This window comes from Doryrhamphus excisus, chromosome 15, assembly GCF_030265055.1.
Source record: "Doryrhamphus excisus isolate RoL2022-K1 chromosome 15, RoL_Dexc_1.0, whole genome shotgun sequence".
Classification (NCBI taxonomy): Eukaryota; Metazoa; Chordata; class Actinopteri; order Syngnathiformes; family Syngnathidae; genus Doryrhamphus; species Doryrhamphus excisus.
The window spans coordinates 4782600-4803093 of NC_080480.1; the positions used below are offsets into that span (position 1 = coordinate 4782600).

Sequence of the window (20494 nt, forward strand, 5' to 3'; positions counted from 1 at the left end):
TTTGTGGTTTCTGGCTTTATTACATGCCGAGGTAAAAAGCTGCCTCAGAGAATCAGCACTCTGCTCTCGAGTGATGTTATATTTAGCACTTGCCTTGCTGACAGACCTCTGACTGATGTCGCCCGGCGCTACATCCGTAAACAAAGCCAGCAGAGCTAGCGATGAAACGCGCAGACGCTGGTGGAGGGGTTGCCGTGACAAACTCATCAGTCTCCTGTGGCTTGCAAGTGAGGATTGTTTTGTTTTGGTTTTTTTTGTTTTTTTGACACGGGCCACCCAATATGGTTGTCAAGATTCTGGCGACATTTTCCAAAGAGTCTAAACTCAACCGTCTGATGACTTTAGCGGATGTTTTGGGGTCAGATGAGAGGGAACTGTTAGCACATCAAGCCCGACTTCTTCTTTTCTTCTTGGTCTGGGGTGTTGGGTGGAGGTGCTTGTGGTAGGTAGCGGACCCCGCCCAATTTCCTCAATCCTGTCTTAATTAAAGAACCATCCATGAAGGTTTGATGCGTTCAAGGGTGTCCCTCTTCTGTAATTTCAAAATTGTCGAATTCTGTTATTAATTATACATCTCAGCTCGCCTTTGAAGAACACTGCATGCCATCCTTCCTTGGGAAGACATCATGTCTGGCTCACATAAAAGCAAAGACGCTCCGAATTAATTGGCCGGAGCCAATTCCGAAGAGTCAAATCAGCAGGTTGTGTCCTTTTTTTTGTGTCGTTATTATCTTTTCCGCTCTGGGATTTCAGTTAAAACACCCATCCATGTCTGACGCCGGCGTATTATTGTCATGTCAAGAGTAGTCTTTTGGAAGCGAAAACCGGGACTCTGTTATTGAACTCTTGGGAGCTGCCCCGGAGCTGTACTTTGAGGAAGAAACCACAGAGCCACAGATAATTCCTTACAGTCCACTAGTCTCGACTACTGTCGTCAGATTTTCACTTTGTACGATACTTGAAAAGGAATTCAGTCAGGTCGACTCCGGAGCAAAGGGCAGTGCACTGCAGTGCACCGACTGGGTTTTTTTTCGACGGAATGAGGAGCTTTTGAAGACTTCCAAAGGAAAAGTTGCCAGACAATCACCAACTAAGGGTTGCCATTTTGGACAGGACAGCTGTCACATTCAATTTCCATATTGAGGGAATCAAATGAAAGCCTTCGGGGTTGCCGTTGTTTATACCTCCGGGTACTCCGGTTTCCTCCCAAATTCCAAAAATATGCTAGGTTAATTAGCGACTCCAAATTGTCCATAGGTATGAATGTGAGTGTGAATGGTTGTTTGTCTATATGTGCCCTGTGATTGGCTGGCCACCGGTCCAGGGTGTACCAGTCATTTGGGATAGGCTGCAGCATACCCACGACCCTAGTGAGGATAAGCGGTAGAAAATGAAAGAAATAAAGAAGGAAAGTGTCAAAATATTAAGAATCTTCATTATCTTTATGAGACCCAAGTTCGATTCCGCCCTCAGACATCTCTGTGTGGAGTTTGCATGTTATTCCCGTGCATGCGTGGTTTTTTTCCGGGTACTCCGGTTTCCTCCCACATTCCAAAAACATGCTAGGTTAATTAGCGACTCCAAATTGTCCATAGGTATGAATGTGAGTGTGAATGGTTGTTTGTCTATATGTGCCCTGTGATTGGCTGGCCACCAGTCCAGGGTGTCTTCCTGGTCAGTCTTGTTGCTGGATATTTTTTATATCAGATATTTCCGGCTTTTCCTTCTCCATGTGTTATTTCCTTGGACTATCCAACTTCCACAGGTAACAGTCGCCTGTGACCCCCCCTCCCCCATTCCAAACAAATGACAACACACCAGGTTGTGTATTGGAGCCTCACCATAAAGCATAAAAATGCCTTACTTTGGATTGTTGATCGGGGGGCTCAGGTTAGTCCCAGACCCCCAGCCACATCTGCAATCGGAATCAAATGAAAGCCTTTTGGGTTCCCGTTGTTTATACCTCAAAAGCGGATCATCTGCTAGTAAGGGTAGCGTTTATGGACAAAAAACAGAATAATAACAAAGACTGGCACACAATATATAAAACAAAAACCACCTCTGTTGACTGGTGTTATAGTCAAGGAGAAGTTCAAACGACTGACACGCTTCCTCGTCCACGGTCCCGACAGCGTTAAGACGTTTAGGAGACAGGAGGGAGGGGGCGGGGGAGGCATGTTTTCATGCTTTACCACAGACAAACAAAGACATATAAAAGGATCCCTATTGAAAAAGTGGCAATGGTCCTTTTAATTCCAGACCGAGCCCCAAAGTGAAGAACTTAATTACAGAACGGGGTCGGACCCAGCCCAACTGAAAATTACACTTACAGCCGAGACCTTTGAAACAAATATATCCCATTTTCTTCTTTGGTCCAGCGTCTTGTAAAATATCGGTCGACTGTGGCGCTCTATGTTGTTCCCGTTGCATCCGCTTTTCTCGACATTTTTACTGACCGTGAAAACATCAATCATCACAGCTGATGTGTTTGGTTTTTTTTTTTTAGCAGTTAGGAACAAAGTTGTGGTCCACAAAACCGTTATCTGGTCACACTGAGTGATGTACTCAAACATAACAAGTACAGTCCTCATCAAAATGTTTGGGTTTGGGAATGCTTGACGCCAGCGTTTTTCCATGAGGTGAATGTGGTAGCTTCACGAAGGGAATCCGCTCTCTGGAACTGATCCCATCCATCCCCTCAGTTTGAATACCTTACACAAAATTACCTTAACTCCCAAGATTTTGGCTTTTAAAAGGCTGTGGCGGCTGCACGGTGGACGAGTGGTTAGCGAGCAGACCTCACAACTAGGAGACCCGAGTTCAATCCCACCCTCGGAGATCTCTGTGTGGAGTTTGCATGCTCTCCCCGTGCAACCCCCCACGGTAGAAAATTAATGAATGAATGAATGACTTTGGGCTCACAGCTAGGAGACCAGGGTTCAATTCCACCCTTGGCCATCTCTGGGTTTTTCTCCGGGTACTCCGGTTTCCTCCCACATTCCAAAAACATGCTAGGTTAATTAGCGACTCCAAATTGTCCATAGGTATGAATGTGAGTGTGAATGGTTGTTTGTCTATATGTGCCCTGTGATTGGCTAGCAACCAGTCCAGGGTGTACCCCGCCTCTCGCCTGAAGACAGCTGGGATAGGCTCCAGCACCCCCGCAACCCTTGTGAGGATAAGCTATACAAAATGAATGAATGTGCACTTGGGGGGGGGGGGGGGGGGGGGGGGGGGGACAAAAATAATTCTATTACATTTTCCATACAAAGTACAACAATGTGTCTCGCACACAATAAAACTAAAATAAAGTCAAATTATTCCAACAACATGCATGCTAGGTTAATTAGTGACTCCAAATTGTCCATAGGTATGAATGTGAGTGTGAATGGTTGTTTGTCTATATGTGCCCTGTGATTGGCTGGCCACCAGTCCAGGGTGTACCCTGCCTCTCGCCCGAAGACAGCTGGGATAGGCTCCAGCACCCCCCAGTGACCCTCGTGAGGAAAAAGCGGTAGAAAATGAATGAATGAATGACTTTGGAATTGACTCGACTTGTCTTGTGTTGAATTGAGACATGACTTGGACTTGACTGGGATTAAAGTCTTACTTGAGACTTGCAAAACCCGGACTTTCTCCCACGTCTGCGTCTTCTTTATATCAGTGTATGATATCCATGACTGAAGCTAATGAGTTGAATCGGACACCAATTAACTGTATAATCCATTAATCGTCCACTCATCAATTAACTATTGATCTACTAATATCTGTATCATTCCTACACAAATTCTTACTTCAGAATGTTGGAATTTGTGTTTTACTGTAATGTCTGTCAATACCTGATGGCACTTTCTGATTCAAATGTCACAAAGAGAATGAACGGGAGGTTTGGAAATGTCCGATCCTTTGTGAATGTGCCTGCGGTGTTGTTGTACAACCTTGTTTTGTTCCACAAACTCTCTGTTCTGGAACAAACCAGCAGAGTCTCTCTCTCTCACACACACACACACACACACACACACTCTTGAGGTGCGCTGCATGGGAGGCCCGGTCGTCTTGGCAGGCAGGCTCAGTCCATCTGAACGGCTCCGGTTTTTATGAGATGACATGAAAGCGCGGGAAAAATGTTTGATCATGTGAGACCAAGCTGATTTACTGCTGAACCCAACACCTCAAACTTAAGACCTGGCAGAACATCACCTGTGCCTGCCGGAGGAAGATGAGAGCAAAACATGGCCATCACAGTGTCTGCCCCCCCCCCATCCATGCTTTTCAGCCATGGCTACAAGTTTAGTCTGTCAAACCACAATACTTGATCTTTCCGGGGTGGAACTGGTGAGCTAATGCGGCGGACATCTTGAACTTGTGTCAGACATTCTCGTACAGCACGAAGGAGCGGCCCGCTTGTAGCCATTGAAGGGTTTCACCTGAGTCCCAATGAGATTCCATTCAATCCATTTTCTATGCCGCTTATCCTCATTATGGTCATCTATTCTATTATCTGACCACGACACATTTTGCACTGTTGGATCATAAAGGAGTCTCTAAGAAGTGCTTCAAAATACTGGCATACTGGAGCCTATCCCAGCTGTCTTTGGGCGAGAGGCGGAATTGAGTGGAATTGAACTCGGGTCTCCTAGATGTGAGGCCTGAGTGCTAACCACACAACAACTACATTCATTCATTTTCTACCGCTTATACTCTCAAGGGTCGCAGCGGGATGCTGGAGCCTATCCCAGCTGTATTCGGGCGAGAGGCGAGGTTACACCCTGGACTGGTAGCCAGCCAATCACAGGGCACATATAGACAAACAACCATTCACACTCACATTCATACCTATGGACAATTTGGAGTCGTTAATTAACCTAGCATGTTTTTGGAATGTGGGAGGAAACCGGAGTACCCGGAGAAAAATGCACGAGGAGAACATGCAAACTCCACACAGAGATTCGCAGAGGGTGGAATTGAACTCGGGTCTCCTAGCTGTGAGGCCTGTGCGCTTACCACTCGACCACCGTGCAGCCCAAGTCCAAAGTCATTGACTTGAAATTTCCAGGTCCTTACAAGTGATAAGCACTTTTGAAAGTTATAATACCATTATAACCACGTAATTTGCATATGCAAATCAGTGTTAACCACTGCCAATCTCCAGATCTCACACAAATGTAAACCACACCCTTTTTGTCTGTTCTTAAACCTGATTGGATATTCGTAAAATGAGGCAAATTCTGAGGGAAATGTTGGTGTCTGGGCAGAAATGACATAACGGTATGTATCGAGTCACTAGACTCAAGTTCAAGTCAAGTCCACAGCCATCAAAATCTCGCCTTGAGTCTGACTCAAATCCACACCTCTTGTAGACTACTGGTCCACCTTGGGCAGGCCCAACCAGGTAAAAAAAAAAAACTAGTCTGGGAGCCAAACAACAGGTTGGAAGCTAACAACCGTTAGCATCTCAAACAAAGGGCTGATGGATGTTATGTGACCACTTCCTGGTTTAACCTGTTTGACAGAAGAAGACCAAAAAAACGACCGTAATGAAGACGTCCATGAGGTCCTTTGTTGTTTCGCTCATCATAACAACCATGACCATGCTTGAGATATTGTTTTTGCGTGCGGAGGGAAAAAAAAGTGTTGAGAAGACAAGATGAAGGACCCATAAAAATGTTTGAAATGGCCACACAGTTTCCGAATGAAAGACACAAACATCAAAGTCCATGGAGTTGCTGTTTGAAGTTTTTTCCTCTCTTTTTAACGTCATTTTGGTCCATTCGCTTTCTGGTCTTCATTATTCCTACTTTGCCCTTCAGATCATTTCCAATGGATCACGGAGAGGGGGGAAACGGGGCAGAATGGCATCTCAGCGAGAAGATCATCACTTAAATTCGGAGATGTAATCTTTTTGGGTAAAACAGTTGGCAACTCACAAAGGATTTCCTGTTGTTGGTTTATGGCTGCAATAACAAAAGTGGGTAAGAGTGAGAGGAAAAAAAAAACAACAACAAACAATAACAAGTGATAACCATAAAAGGAACGGAATAAAAAAAACAAAAAAACGAGATGTTGGCTCACGTGTAAAGGTTTTCGTGCAGACCGCACACGTAATAAATAGACGGTGCGGTCAGGATGTATCGAACATGTGCTGGAGCGCTAATAAAGACAAAAGGAATCCTGGCAAAACTTGACGGCAACTCATTCACAGCGTGAGCAGGATGAAGGTAATACTAAAAAAAATGACTTCACCAATTTCCACCAACCTTTGTGAAAGGGTGAGGCGTGTTCTAAGGAAGAAACCATAAAATTTCTCAGGGAATGACGCTCAAATTTGGTGTTGATCCAAATTAGGATTTTTTTTTTTTACCCAGATGGAGGTTTAGTTCATTGGTTATGATAGTTGTTGGAGTATATTTTGTTTTTTTTTTAATCAATATACAGACCTGTGCAAACAACTAACGTTATTATTTTAAGGTCATTTGATAGCTTTAACTAGGAAGACAGTGGAACCTTGGCTAGCCTCATTAATCCGTTCCAGAAGGAACATACGCTAACCGAGGGGTGTCCAACTTTTTTCCAAAGAGGGACTCCTAATGAAAAATGAAAGGATGCAAGGGCCGATTTGATATTTTGTAAAAAAAATATATATATTTTACATTTTATATTTCATTTCCCAAATGATTACACTTTCTTCTTCAATAATCTGCATCATTTTTCTTCTCGCAATATTTTATTTTTTATTTTTAATATTTATTTATTTTATTTATTTTATTTATTTTATTTATTTTATTTATTTTATTTATTTTATTTATTTTTTTATATTATTCTGATAATATAAGAATTTTTCCCTAACCTAATTAAAAAATACAACTTTATTTTGTTCTGTTTGTTTCTCATAATATTAAAAAAAATTCTACTCATAATTATGACATATTTTGACTTTATTCTCATAATATTTACATTTTTCTGTAACCTAATGTTCCAAAAAAATGTTGTTTTACTATTTTAACTTTGCTACTCATTTTCTCTATTAATATTTAGACTTTATTTTTTTGATTTTTTTTTAAATAGTTTTCCTGTTAAATATTTTTAAAATGTGCCGTGGGCCAACAAAAAAAACAAAAAAAACAGGACCCCTGATTTAAGACAGCTATGAGGAAACCACACGCTATGAGTTATATCTTAAAATCATAAAATGTTTCTCACCTTTATCAAAATGCTCCAACTTTCTTCCACAGAGGGACTCCTAATGAAAAATGAAAGGATGCAAGGGCCATTTGATATTTTGTAAAAAAAAAAAAAATAAAAAAAATATATATATATATATATATATATGTTAAGACGTTTTCTGTATTACATTTCAGCTTTGTGATATTCTGTAGGTGAATTCAGTCATTTTTCCCTCATTTTTGCTGTCATTTTATATTTCATTTCCCAAATGTTTACACTTTCTTCTTCAATAATCTGCATCATTTTTTTTCTTACAATATTTTGACTTTATTTTATTTTGACTTTTTTCCCTGACCTAATGAAAAAATACAACTTTATTTTGTTCTGTTTGTTTCTTATTTTAAAAATTTCTACTCATAATTATGAAATATTTTGACTTTATTTTCATAATATTTACATTTTTCTGTAACCTAATGTTCCAAAAAAATTTTTTTTTACTATTTTAACATTTTCTCATTATTATTTGTCATTATTTTCAATTAATATTTTGACTTTATTTTTTGTAAAATTACTGCTGATTTTTTTTTGGTTTTCTTGTTAAATTATATTTTTAGAATGTGCTGACAAAAAAAAACAGAACCCCTGATTTAAGACGGCTATGAGGCAACCACACGCTATGAGTTATATCTTGAAATCATATAATGTTTCCCACCTTTATCGAAATGCTCCAACTTTCTTCAGCTCCATCGTGGATGACTTTAAAGCTGTAACCAAAAAAAAAGCAGAGGTGTAACTGTGTTAGTCGCAAAGAACTACAGATTAAACTACTGATGACATCATAGACTGGCGACGGACGTGACTCGCAGTTCCTGTTTCCTTGTACTAGCAAGCTAATAGGCTGCTAACAAGGATGTTTTTTTTCATAAAAATACTTTCTGGTATGGTTGGAGTTATACAGTATTGTCATCACATGACAAGGCACCCACCATATTGTACACTAAGTGGAAAATGTATGCAAATTCTTGTTAACCAAAACACATGCTAACCGAGCAAATTTTTCATGAATTTTTGTGGACGATCTGAAGAAAAGGTGAGGGGTTTGAGTCACTTCCTGTCTGTTTGCCATCCTTCATGACTAAGGAAGTAGCCTACTAACAAACAAACACTCCGGTCTAGTTACAGTATATAATGCGCAGTCATTATAGTATTCTGAAAACATCTAATGTAAAGGTGGCATGACATTTTTTGGGGGGGCAAAGCGCTGATTGTCTTCATATGTGCGTGGGTACAAACACTCGAGCGAGACAAGGACACTTGTGCCAGTGGCGTCTGCGACGGAGCTCGTGACTGTGCCTGTTTAACTCCGCAAAACAGAGCACCGGTTTCCACAAAGCCCATCACGCAAGCCACAGATGTCCCACAGAACAGACGGGGACGCTACGCTGGAACTAACATGAGGCAGACCCCCAACCCCCCACCCCCCGCCCCACATACACAAACACACACAGCATGCACAGGGGTCCTGGAAGCGCCAGTATAGTTTGTACAAAACCAGCTATAATCACGTCACAATAAAAAATCTTGACTCGGCACAAAAAAAAAAAAACATATGTGCAATTTGTCACATGAAAAGTACTTGAACACATGCTGATTCATTAATACGTGTCAGAAATGTGGTAAGCACTGTGGGCGGCTATTTGATAGCATGCAAATGTGTCAAATTCCACAGTAGACAAGGGAAAAAAAATTATGGAAAATTACAGCAATCTATTTCATCTGGAGAATTATTTTAGTTACTGTAATATCTTCTATACATATTTCTAATTGATTAAATTACAATAACTATCTACAACACATTCAGGGCAATGGGACTCTTGGAATAAAGCGCAGTGATGTTTTTATTAATTTAGTGGTTCACCAACTTATGGTGTTTAAATTGCTCGCATATGCAGGCAAAAGCACAAGCCAAGCGTGGCCTCCAAAATAAAGATGTCTGTTCTTGTTTATTCCTCAAAAGCACAAGAGCTCTGACTTAATAATCACAAGAATCAAAAATATTAGAAGCAGCTCTCTCGGTACGATACCGCTGGAAAAAAAACTACAACCGCAATCATAAACATACCGTTCAAGGAATCGATCTCTCGTCTTGTCGCTCAAAAGTCAGCATTGTTGCCATCGTAGAGGTTGATTCATTTTCCATGCCACTTATAAATGCTCGTAAATTACATTACAGCAACACTTTTTACGACAGTATCTTCGCAAACTTGGATATACTTATGTGTGGTCTGGGACTCCATGAGTGCTGTTGACACTGGGGAGCTGCGGTTCATTGGGAGAATGATTATTTGGACATGATAATTGTGAGGTTTCTCACTGGTGTTGGGAGTAACAGACGTTAAAGGGGACTTTAACTTTTAACTTTAACTTAAAGGGGACTTTAACTTTTCTGACCTATAAATGTAAATAGAATATTATATTATTGTCTTAAACGATGCCAAAGTTTCAGATAATGAGGTTTTCGAATTTGGAAGTGAAGCCCCAAAGAAGTTTGAAATGCTCGATATCAAAAGGCGTGGTTAAACTGACCCTTTGTGATGTCACAGAGGGACAGACTGCCTTATATGGGCATGGCTGTAAGCCAGCAAAGCTCTCTGCTGCTCCTTTACATGCTACCAATGGCAGTTCCTGTTTCCCTTTAATCCGTCAACGGTATTTTACACTGGACCGCTTTGTAAACATGGGTCAGTATGTAGCCGGACTAGCCGAAAAAAATTAGCAACGTTACTTGGTTGTGTGGAAGAGTCAGAAGAGCAAGCAGTGAGTAAGAATTTATCAGTGTCCTAAATGTGTTTATTTGGTGTAAGTCATGGAGCAAAAGCGTTAGCGTACAGGAAGCAAGGTTGCTAATAGCTGTTAAAAACGCTAAAATGCTAAAGCTACTCACAGACCTATTGAAGTAACATCTTTTCTTGAGAAACATCAGACTGTCCAGTCTCTACTTCCAGATCGGATTCGAAATCCAATACAAAAAGATACATCGCCGATTATTATCAACTCCTATACCGTTCGCAGCTAGCGGCAAGTGTCACCAATCACAGCGGAGTGGGCGTGCCTACAGGCCGGCGGGCTGTGTGTGCAATAAATTAAAACAAACCGTTTTTGCGGAAAACACAAAATAAGAACCACCAAAAAAAAAAAAATCCAGCTGAATAGGTGCAGATTCTGGAAGCACTATAAAGCTCTGTGTGCTGGTTATATTGTGGAGCTGCTCTATAGGAGTACACGAGTCAATACAAAGGTAAGGGATGCAGATTCTGGAAGCACTATAAAACCAGTCCGGGGTGTACCCCGCCTCTCACCCGAAGACAGCTGGGATAGGCTCCAGCACCCCCGCGACCCTCGTGAGGAAAAAGCGGTAGAAAATGAATGAATGAATGAAACCGTTTTTGCGGAAAACACAACATAATAACCACCAAAAAAAAAAAATCCAGCTGAATAGGTGCAGATTCTGGAAGCACTATAAAGCTCTGTGTGCTGGTTATATTGTGTAGCTGCTCTATAGGAGTACACAAGTCAATACAAAGGTAAGGGATGTAAACGTAAACAGTCCAATGGACTGTAAACAGTTCATCGTCCATAGCCAAACGGCAGTGCACCCAGCTGGACAGCCCCCAGTGACCCCCAAAACCCCAGCAGTTGGCTTGTGTGGACATCCCTGCCAACATGTCACTAGGATACAATTTGCAGTTGGCACAGCACGGTCTTGCCATAAGCATAGGTTTCATCATCATCATCATCATCATCATCATAGCGGTGGAGAAAAAAAAAACGTTGAAAGGAAGACGTCAGTCTAATTATCAGATCGTCTTTTAGCACATCCTTTTCTGCCAAATAAGTTTGCCACTTGACCCGACGAGCGTCAAGGTCCCCCGGGGGGGCTAATCCTCTGTTTTGACAGATTACCGCTTCGTTCAACAAACCAAGACCTCAAAAGTGCAACGAGCCCTTGGAAGGGCACGCCACACAAAAAAAGACAGAACAAGCCCAAAATCTGTGGCCACATGAGGCAGTGACAGGCCGTCCGTCGTAGGAGTTATGACATCTCCAAACATTTATTGGAAGGAAATCAAAAAATTTTTTTTGTCTTGCCTACTTATTTCTACCCACAAAATTACATTTGAGCAATAAAAATGTTTATGTGTTACGTGTTTAAATGTTTGGGAATAGCACTTTAGAGACTATTTTGGGCAGTTGAAATAACAACATAAAAAAAAAAGACCCATGAATCAGTAAAAGTAACGCTCGGAGGAAAAATAAAAGCTTCTGTTTGAAGTAGCTATTATAAAGGCGTGTAGTGTACAGCGTGTCTTATAGGAATGGATATATTGCGATATATGAGTCACAAATTGAAACAAAAAATTTGAATATATTGCAATGGTGCATTCTAGTGTTGCAATTTTATATCCGCACATGAATAACCCCTTTCACACAAAAATGCCACACGTCAGAGGTAGTACATCCCGCTTTCACACATATAAAACTAACCTTTAACATGACCAAGTCAAACATACAAAATATATATATTTAATATGGTTATAAACAGGAGTATTTATGTACATGTACTCTAATATTAACTAATTTTAGGAGAGAGCAATCTAAGATAAGATATGCCTTTATTCGTCCCTCAGTGGGGAAATTTGCATTGCACAGCGCAAAGAGGACAGAACCAGTTAAACACACAAAAAAAAATCTAACAATATACCAGTAGGCCTTTTCACACAGTCATTAAAAGCTGGCTATTTCCTGGCTTTCTGTCATATCGGTGTTCTGCATGAACAGCACCAATACAGAATCAGGGAGGATGAAGTCGACCAACATATTTTCCATCTTTGGAGGAAGTACCAAAAGTGTCACAGAAGCAGGACGGATGCCTGTGTGAAAAGGTATCCCGCAATGCCGGGACCAGAGTGTGATGTTTAACACAACACTCACGTTAAAATGCAGAATCAGGGAGGATGAAGTCGACCAACACATTTTCCATCTTTGGAGGAAAGGAAGTACCAGAAGAGTCACAGAAGCGGGACGGATGCCTGTGTGAAAAGGTATCCCCGCAATGCCGGGAACAGAGTGTGATGTTTAACACAACACTCACGTTAAAATACAGAATCAGGGAGTATGAAGTCGACCAACACTTTTTCCATCTTTGGAGGAAAGGAAGTACCAGAAGAGTCACAGAAGCAGGACGGATGCCTGTGTGAAAAGGTATCCCTGCAATGCCGGGACCAGAGTGTGATGTTTAACACAACACTCACGTTAAAATGCAGAATCAGGGAGGATGAAGTCGACCAACACATCTTCCATCTTTGGAGGAAGTACCAGAAATGTCACAGAAGTGGGACGGATGCCTGTGTGAAAAGGTATCCCACAATGCCGGGAACAGAGTGTGATGTTTAACACAACACTCACGTTAAAAGACTTGCATTTTCCTTTTCTTGTCTTTTTGCCATATGGCTCTTTCTGTTTGGTCAACACTCACATGGAATCGGGGGGCTGGGGCCAAAGTCACCCAACAAATTTTTGGTATTTGGAGGATCTAACAGAGCATCTGCGCGGCTATTTCCCGCAGAGACAAACCAAGCATCCCTTCTCCTGACATTGTCATTCCTCCAATTATCTTATCGTGGGATTCCGTATCACTGTGTGAACCCGTACACAGTTGGGGCAATGTCCCTCTTCATAGTGGTCTACTGTTAAGCCAATTTTGACTGATCTCTGTGTGAAAGGCAAACAATGAATGATTAGTAGGGTCATGACAAAAACGGTTTCAAGGGCCATGCATCTTCACTCATTAGCCCACCGAACCAATGGAAATGGAAAGAAAACCGACATGGAATGCTAGTGCTAATGTTAGTATAAACACATTATTGTAAGTTCTCCTGAGCAAATGCCTGGAAAAAAAAAACAGGAAAAGTCACCTTTCGGACTTTCGGAGTGTAATTTGTTGTTTAGCAGGGGGGGCACCATTTGTAGTTCAGTCTGACCGGGATTCCATCAATCCCAATCAGAGACAAAAAACAGACGAGCAGTGACATGGTGACACCACGGCTGAGGAAAAACAGACCGGCGCTCACTTCAAAGAGCCAGTGGGATGCTTTAAAAAAAAAAAAAAAATCACTCCAGCAATAAACTACAACAGAAGTTCATCACTTTTCCACAACATGAAAGAAAGTGGCTTCTCCAGTTGCCGCCGCCCCCAGAAAACAAAACTGGCAGTGGCGTTGAGGATGTTTACACTGGAGGGTGTTACCATGGGAGCAGCCAAGAAAGAAAAGGCAGTTACAGAACGTCCAATATGAATGTATGAATGACGGCCAGGTCATGAAAGGATACAGAGACGGGTCAAAGGAGGTTGCAGGAGAATGAAAATCTATTTTTATCGCAGGCGGTGAAAAAAAAACAGGATGGTGGCTGAGGAAAAAAAAAAACAAGAAAGCAGGAATGTGACAGGTGACCACCTGCAGTCAACAGCTCGGACTTTAATTCCAATAGAATCTTGAGCACTTGCAGCTCCCCCTAGAGGTAGTGGAATGAAACAGCACCACCGCAAGACAGGTCCCCATTCATGCAAAATCAACTTTTTAATGAAGTTAATATAATATGTATCCCTACTAAGGATCGACCGATACATCGGCCAGGAAAACTAGGAATGCTGCTGAATGCTTCGTCTTTAAAAATGCCTACCGTTGGAATTAGGGAGCTGTTGATGTAGTTGGAGCTTTAGCGTGCACAACACCAACTTTAAAATAAAATAAAATAAAATAAAATAAAATAAAATAAAATAAAATAAAATAAAATAAAATAAAATAAAATAAAATAAAATAAAATAAAATAAAATAAAATAAAATAAAATAAAATAAAATAAAATAAAATAAAATAAAATAAAATAAAATAAAATAAAATAAAAATATTGAACCAGTCATGATGTGCTATATATATCACTATATTGACACTTACTATGGTACACATTATGTCATTGCATGGTCATATCACCTCGTACTTCGGTACGTGACAAATAAAATAAAATAAAATAAAATAAAATAAAATAAAATAAAATAAAATAAAATAAAATAAAATAAAATAAAATAAAATATTTTAATTATTGAACCAGCCATGATGTGCTATATTTTTCCCTATATTGACAGTTACTATGGTACCCATTATGTCATTGTATGGTCATATCACCTCGTACTTCGGTACAAGGTGAAAAAAAAAAAAACCTTAAACTGTACTATGGAAAGCAGGAAGTGAAGCTTTGCTTCTTCCTACTCCTTTTGGACATGTGGAACTGTGAACGGATTATGGGATGCACTCAATTGTAATCTGATGCATGTTCAAATGAAATAAAACCATTACCAAAAAAAACATATCGGTCAATACCTAATCCCTACAGAATCAAATGCGAGGAAAAAGGTATCAAGTACAGTCACGGTATCGGCAAACACACAACACAGCAGTTAGACGTTTTAAAGGGTCTAAATTCCAGCATCAAGCACCGATTTGTTGAAAATACACTTCCGATACAGACTTCTTTAAAACTGTGGAAAAATACTGCAGTATAATATGGGACCTTTAACATAATGTGTTTTATTTGAAGGCTTAGTACGGAATACTGCATGAATCTTGAATCATGAATCTTATGAGCAAAATTACAGCATATGGATGGTTTTTGTCCCATTTGTGTTACACTGATCGGAAAAAAACGAACAAAACAGGAATTATTCTATTACAATATTTTCCATAGTAAGTACAAAAATGTGTTTCGCACACAATAAAACTAAAATAAAGTAAAATTATTCCAACAACATGCATGCTAGGTTAATTGGCGACTCCAAATTGTCCTTAGGTATGAGTATGGAATACTGCATGAATCTTATGAGCAAAATTCCAGCATATGGAGGTTTTTTTTGTCCCATTCGTGTTACACTGATCGGAAAAAAACAAACAAAACAGGAATAATTCTATTAAAACATTTTCCATAGTAAGTACAAAAATGTGTCTCGCACACAATAAAAATAAAATAAAGTAAAATTATTCCAACAACATGCATGCTAGGTTAATTGGCGACTCCAAATTGTCCTTAGGTATGAGTACGGAATACTGCATGAATCTTATGAGCAAAATTCCAGCATATGGAGGGTTTTTTTTGTCCCATTCGTGTTACACTGACGGGAAAAAAACATCCAAAACATCTATGATAGATCGCCCAAGCAATCAGTCGGAGCCAGCATCATGCATTTGTTCATTGTTGCCGTGATGCATTCCACAGCTTCCTTTGATTCCCGCTTCTCATATACAGTGCTCGTCGCTTTGCGCTGAAAAAGAAATTTTAAGCTCCAGGATGACAAAAGTATCTTGCAAATTACAAGGCTTTTTGTTTTTACTATTCTGAGCGCCAGTTGTACATCGAGTCCAACGCTGTGCTCGTCTTTTTTTTACAAAAAAAAAAAAAAAAGCAAGAAAGAAAATAACAACGCGGCCAACTGGAAGTACAGAGTGAAAAAAAAAAAGAAAGGCCATAATTTGGGTTGAGGAGAAGGAGTGAGTCCCATCAAGACCTCTCATCTGCTCATCTTCATTTGTGCCTCACATGAAAGCGCATTAGTCTCTGGTCTTGTTTTTAGCCGGGGGGGGGGCATGTCAACAGCCATTCCTCGTCGTGCCAGCGTCAAGGCCATTAATGGCCTTCACTCACTGGCTTTCAACACAGCGTAATTATAATAGCTCCGTGAGTTCATCAGCTTGTGCGGTTTAGCTCGGCGAGCCAAATGCAGAGTCTTTACATTTGTTTACATTTTCATGTGAGAATGGATATTATGCGTGCATTTTTGCGGATGCCATCTGGACATCTGGATGAAAATGGACTGTCACGTTGGACTAAATACTTATTCAAAAGATAAAAGAGCATCCGCAGGGGGAAAAAAAAAAAGGAATGAGTACATGGACCGAGCATCAAAACAGACTCTGTATATACCATCCAATCAGTGATGGACTGGGCTGGATGTGCTAAATATCAAATTCTGATCTCACGTCAAATGGAGTTTATCTTTTTTCCATCAGTGATCCTAACCAGACAAGTCAGAATGTCCACATGCGTTTTTTGATAGTCATAAGTAGACTGATCATCACGCTATATCAGTGTATCATGGGTATGCTGGAGCCTATCCCAGCTGTCTTCGGGCGAGAGGCCGGGGTACACCCTGGACGGGTGGCCAGCTAATCACAGGGCACATATAGACAAACAACCATTCACACTCACATTCATACCTATGGACAATTTGGAGTCGCTAATTAACCTAGCATGCATGTTGTTGGAATAATTTTACTTTATTTTAGTTTTATTGTGTGCGGGACACATTGTTGTACTTTGTATGTTGTAATAGAATTATTCCTGTTTTGCCCCCGCCCGCCCGCCAAGTGCACATTCATTCATTTTCTACCGCTTATCCTCACGAGGGTCATGGGTATGCTGGAGCCTATCAGCTGCCAATCACAGGGCACATGTAGACAAACAACCATACACACTCACATTCATACCTATGGACAATTTGGAGTCGCTAATTAACCTAGCATGTTTTTGGAATGTGGGAGGAAACCGGAGTACCCGGAAAAAACCTTTTTTCCTCACGAGGGTCGCAGGGGTTGCTGGAGCCTATCCCAGCTGTCTTCGGGGCGAGAGGCGGGGTACACCCTGGACTGGTGGCCAGCCAATCACAGGGCACATATAGACAAACAACCATTCACACTCACATTCATACCTATGGACAATTTGGAGTCGCTAATTAACCTAGCATGTTTTTGGAATGTGGGAGGAAACCGGAGTACGCGGAGAAAACCCACGCATGCACGGGGAGAACATGCAAACTCCACACAGAGATGGCCGGGGGTGGAATTGAACCCTGGTCTCCTAGCTGTGAGGTCAGCGTGCTAACCACTCGACCCCGTCTCTAAAATTGATTAATCTAAAGATTTATGCCTGATTCTTAGCAATCTAGGAGGCTGCTACCAAAGCAGCCGCATTTCTCGCTTGGAAAAACGCGGATATCCGGTGGCACTGGACAATTCCCACTTACTGTGTGTGCCCTGTGACTGACTTGTGACCAGTTCGCCCTGATTCGCAGCCCTTGTAGTGACCCAGAACAGGGTAAGTGTTACAGAAAATGACCGGACAGATAGAATATGAAAGTTCTGTCAAACACAAACATGAGCCGAGTACCAATCTCAAGTTTCATTATGCGTTTTTTTTAAAAAAACAGTTTTTTAGCTTTTCTTCAGGAAGTCACGCCTGTGTTTCCTTGACCTTTGCCGTTCCGGTTCCTCGTGTGCGCAAACACATATAAACCCCCGGTCCATGCCTAAAGCATCTGTCTGGACCTCCTGCTCCCAAGTGCATATCAAAGGCCTGCATTTACAGTTATCTCAGCTCAGTTACGCCACAGAAGCAATCACCGTGGGTCAAGGGTCGAGCGGTCTGGCCCGAGACAGAAAGCAAACCGACTGACGTCGACTTCAAAGCGAAGCGATGTTCCGACAAGATTGTTGTTTCGGACTCTGGATATCATAATGAGGAGCTTCGAAAGGGTATCAGTGCCTCAGAAGAATACCTTTGAATAATTAAAGATCACAGAACAGTCTCGAACGTGGTGCGCTGCACCTCTGTAAGACTGAGCAGCAACAACAACAACAACAACAAAAAGAACAGCATTATTTTATTCGGGCCTGTTGTTATTCCTTTTGGCTAGCGAAACCCAAAACCATGTCAAACATAATGGAAAATATTTGAGGTCTTTTATTAACCCGCCAGCCGCTTTGATGTTTTGATGTCTTTATTTGTTTTAGAAGAAGAAAGGGAATGGGGCAATATGGCATGCAACCATCTCCTTTTGGAGCGAGCATAGCGAAAAAAAAAAAAAAAAAAAGAAAGGAGTCGACTGTGTGGGGGGATGATATAAGAGTAAAGCCAGCTTGCCGATTCTACATAATCAATTAAACATCACTATTGGCTCGCTCCGCAGTGGCCGCATCAAAGAGCAAGCGCAAAATGATCAAAGTGGGCGCGTTTTGTTTGAGCGCTAACCGCTTCCTGCTACCGTTGTTGTCTTGCTCGAGAGCAGATTGCTTCTGGAGATCTTTTTGGGAAGACTAAACCAGACACTGCATAGCTGGGATCCTAGCGAGGAAAGGCCGTATGGAAAATGGATGGTTTAAAGTAATATAAGTGAATTTCCACAAATATTTTCATTAACATGGCAGAGAAAACCAGTTTACATTCAACTTAAAGTGTTTTTTTTAACATAAAGACATAAATAAAACTTGTGTGATGCAGTAAATGGCAGTTATAGCTGCAACAGTAGCTTGTGTTATGGTTATGATTTAAACTATATATTTCAAAATGTTGCTGTGAAATTTTAATCTAATTAGTCTAATTAACCTAGCATGTTTTTGGAATGTGGGAGGAAACCGGAGTACCCGAAGAAAACCCAAACAGGCGAGGTACACCCTGGACTGGTGGCCAGCCAATCACAGGGCACATATAGACAAACAACCATTCATACTCACATTCATACCTATGGACAATTTGGAGTCGCCAATTAACCTAGCGTGTTTTTGGAATGTGGGAGGAAACCGGAGTACCCTGAGAAAACCCAGAGATGGCCGAGGGTGGAATTGAACTCGGGTCTCCTAGCTGTGAGGCCTGCGCGCTAACCACTAACCACCGTGCAGCCTGGTTTAAGTTACATTCATTCATTTTCTACTGCTTATCCTCACAAGGGTTACGGGGCGTGCTGGAGCCTATCCCAGCTGTCTTCGGGCGAGAGGCGGGGTACACCCTGGACTGGTGGCCAGCCAATCACAGGGCACATATAGACAAACAACCATTCACACTCACAATCATACCTATGGACAATTTGGAGTCGCCAATTAACCTAGCATGTTTTTGGAATGTGGGAAGAAACCGGAGTACCCGGAAAAAACCCCCACACATGCACGGGAAGAACATGCAAACTCCACGCAGAGATGGCCGAGGGTGGAATTAATATACCGCTTTTCCTCACGAGGGTCGCGGGGGTGCTGGAGCCTATCCCAGCTGTCTTGGGGCGAGAGGCGGGGTACACCCTGGACTGGTGGCCAGCCAATCACAGGGCACATATAGACAAACAACCATTCACACTCACATTCATACCACATCCATGTCTTTTTGGACAATTTGGAGTCGCCAATTAACCAATTATTACCCGGAGAAAACCCACACAGAGAACATGCAAACTCTACACAGAGATGGCTGAGGGTGGAATTGAACCCTGGTCCCCGAGCTGTGAGGTCTGCGCACTAACCACTTGACCGCCGTGCCGCCCTGTTTCAACTCAAACTTGGCAAATCTTCTGTTTAAAAGGAATGTTTGGAAAAAGGTTACGTATATTCCCAGAGGGCACTAGCATTTTAATGTGGGCAGTCCTCAATGTGGATGGAATTGCCCCATTCAACACAACGTCAGCTGCAGCGGTGAGGCACTCACTTTTTCCAGCAGTTATCTACAGCTGTGTGTCACCCATAAATATGGCATTCGTTGAGGCGTAACAAGCGGGCACTGGGTCATTTCTGTTTTGCACGGGCAAAGAACTGCGACCTACAGTAAACCTCGGATATATCGGATTCAATTGTTCCCACTGGTTTTGTCCGATATAAGCGAAATCCGTTATATGCGTATACCGGAAAATGTCCGTTTTACGCATATAATGGATTTATATCCGGTATATGCGTAAATCGGATTTTATCCGTTATAAAAAGGCACTTCCTTGACTATGTTTCCAATGTACCTGGACGCGCAGGCAACGCTGCAAATGACGTCGTATAGCGGCCTGTCACGATTCGGCGAATCGGAGCGCCACGATGCGGCCATCCGATATATGCGAGGGAAATTTAATGGAAATGCATTGGAACGGGACTGGAGATTTTGTCCGAAATAGGCGAAATCCGTTATAAAAAATCCGATATATGCAATGGATTTTTATTGGAAATGCATTACAGAAAAATCGCTTCTTTTTTATCTGCCCTTTGTGAGCGAATTTCCGATATATCCGAGTCCGATATATCCGAGGTTTACTGTAGATTATTAGAAAACCCATCGAAAAATCTAAACTGAAATCTCTTACCATGCTGTTAACTACTCCCTTCAGAGAGCAGCACAAACTGGGTCTAACAAGGACAGAAAAACGGCACAACTGTGCAAGAAGACAAATATCTGAGAGTGTATACTTTAAGGTCGTCACCT

At 41.5% G+C, this 20494-nt stretch overlaps 1 long non-coding RNA gene across 8 annotated transcripts in view; it reads right to left on the reverse strand.

Annotated features, from left to right (window-relative positions):
- Positions 1 to 4963: 4963 nt before the first annotated feature.
- LOC131103121 (uncharacterized) overlaps positions 4964 to 20494 on the reverse strand; it is a 43956-nt gene continuing 28425 nt past the window's right edge. For 5 of the 8 annotated variants that reach the window (XR_009119557.1, XR_009119558.1, XR_009119556.1 and 2 more), the window contains 3 exons: positions 7877 to 7928; positions 7201 to 7240; positions 4964 to 5954 (listed from right to left, as the gene is read on the reverse strand). This is a non-coding gene — a long non-coding RNA (uncharacterized LOC131103121). The remainder of the gene's footprint in view (positions 5955 to 7200; positions 7241 to 7876; positions 7929 to 20494) is intronic. The other 3 variants (XR_009119561.1, XR_009119560.1, XR_009119559.1) reach the window with 1 other exon arrangement.